Raw genomic sequence first — 2,214 nt, forward strand, 5'->3', positions numbered from 1 at the left:
CTTTTGCCATCTGTGTGTTGCTTGAGCTGTCTCCTATGACTGATGAGCTTGTGGGCTTTGATTTGGTCCTGATTAGAAGTTTTGTGGGCATCAGAGGGATCCAAGGATCCCATCAAGGATCCTTGCTGAAAATATTTTAATTCACTGGGCAGTGAGGGCCTGTTCCCAGTTCATGTAGTCAGCAGAATGTGATTACACTGATCATTTCTCACCACTGCTTCCCATGGGATTTCCAAAATGACTGAAAGTGTGCTAAAAATCCCTGTCGTGTGTTTCTGTGAGTGTAATGAACTGTCCTAAGAGGACTTCTAGATGTCTTCCCCCCTGCAAGTTAGTAGCAGCTTTTTTCATCTTGTCAGAATGAGGACTGTGAGGTGCAGTTTAAACATTCTTCTCAGAGAGTTCTGAGACTTCTGAGAGAAAGTCCTGCTTTTGAAATTGTCACTGAAATGTCACCTAAGAGAAATGGACTGGCTGCTCTTACAGCTTTATGCTGCTGCTGGCCAAGTGGCCTGCTGTGGCTTTGTACAACTTCTGCACCTTTGGGCTTTGGTTCTGCAGAACAAGGACTTCATTCTTTCTCTAAGTGATTGGACGCTGTAACGACAAGAGTTTGTGCTTATATAAGGGTATAACTTTTTCAGGGAGACATGAAAATTTGATTTAATACTCTGTTAAGGGGCTTACTACTTCCTATAGTAAGCAGTCTTGGTAACTAATTGCTTCTGTTGCTTAATAGATTATTTTTTATTCTTGACTTGCCTTTCCACCTGCTGCATTTTGTGTCTGTATCTGCATCTTACCAAAAGAGGTACTGTGTGAAATGATCAAGTTCCAACCTTTCAGTCCAAGAAATGAAATAAATATCCTGAAGTTTCTCATTGCAGGGTATCTTTCCAGACATCTGCAGGGGGTTTTGTTTTCTGTACAATAAGAAACTGAAGACCATGCAAGATTAATGAAGCTTTTATTTGGAGGGAGGATAGAGTTTGATTTATTGTTTAGTAAAGAGACACTTTTCTTCTTCTGTGTATTATTGTTATAAAGAACTTATGGGAAATGTTGAAAATAACACAAACAAATTGAAATGTTAGAGCACTAGCAGCAGTGGTTTTAATGTACAATATGGATGAAGTGACCACTGCAAGAAATTTTGATGCTAGATGATGAGATGAGAAAAAAGAGGGTTGTGCTCAACAGCAGAACAGGGGGAAATATGGGGGGTTTTTGGAATGCTTTTGTGGGGGGTTTTTTGGGTTTTTTTGATTCTTTGGAAACGGAGGAGAAAGAGTATTTCCTAAAGAAATCAAATAAAGCAGAAAATGTAATTTTCTGGTATGCTTATCTTGAATGATCAAAGACTTTGATTGAAACCCAGCTTCTCTTTTTGTTCTAAATCTGTATTTTTCTAAGAACCTTATTTATGTGGTCTCACTGGTCTTCTATATTGAAGTCTCATTCTATTTATCTTTTAAAAAATAGCCCAGTAGATAATAATTCTGATAGTCTACTTGTTTCATCTACAGGGACTTGTTTCTTTAAGAACAAGTGCAATTGAGAAATCTTTCTAATAATAGGGTCCATTTGTATACAGTGTTGGAAGTGGCTAGCACATTTTTTTATCTCATCTGTTTGTTTAATGCTCACCATGGCTTTCTTGCTGTTCCATGTAAGACCCCCTGATATTTTTAATTTCAGAACGAGAGTTATATTTTCATCAGCTTTTAGGTAAGCTTGCAACTGGTGTGTTATAATTATTGCTAACAGATCTGTGATCCTGAGGAGACAGGATCTGTTTCGTAGAGATGCCAGAGAAACGAAATGGCAATCAAAAGAAGGCATCCTGTTGACATCAGCAAGTTCTGATTGAGACTGCAAGCCCTCATGCAGATAATAGAAGGCTCAGGGAGAGGAGGAATTCAGATTACAAATCCAACTTCCCTCAATGCTTTTATTCCTGTGTAGTCTGTAGAGACTTTCACCAGCTCTAGTTAGATGATTTTTTTTTTTTTCCCCGTGGGATTCTTTTCATCTTTACCAGTTCTGTCAACTTCCCCAAACTGGGTTCTGTCCCCCCCATAAATAAAGGCAGAACACCTTTATCTCAAAATAATGACAACTTCTCCCTACATAACTTGTACTGAACTACAGGTTTCATTTACAAGGTGAGTAGCAAGTATGTTTGGTTATACTTGGGAATGGCTGGATAGCACA

Source organism: Heliangelus exortis, chromosome 7 (assembly GCF_036169615.1).
Source record: "Heliangelus exortis chromosome 7, bHelExo1.hap1, whole genome shotgun sequence".
In the NCBI taxonomy this organism is placed as follows: domain Eukaryota; kingdom Metazoa; phylum Chordata; class Aves; order Apodiformes; family Trochilidae; genus Heliangelus; species Heliangelus exortis.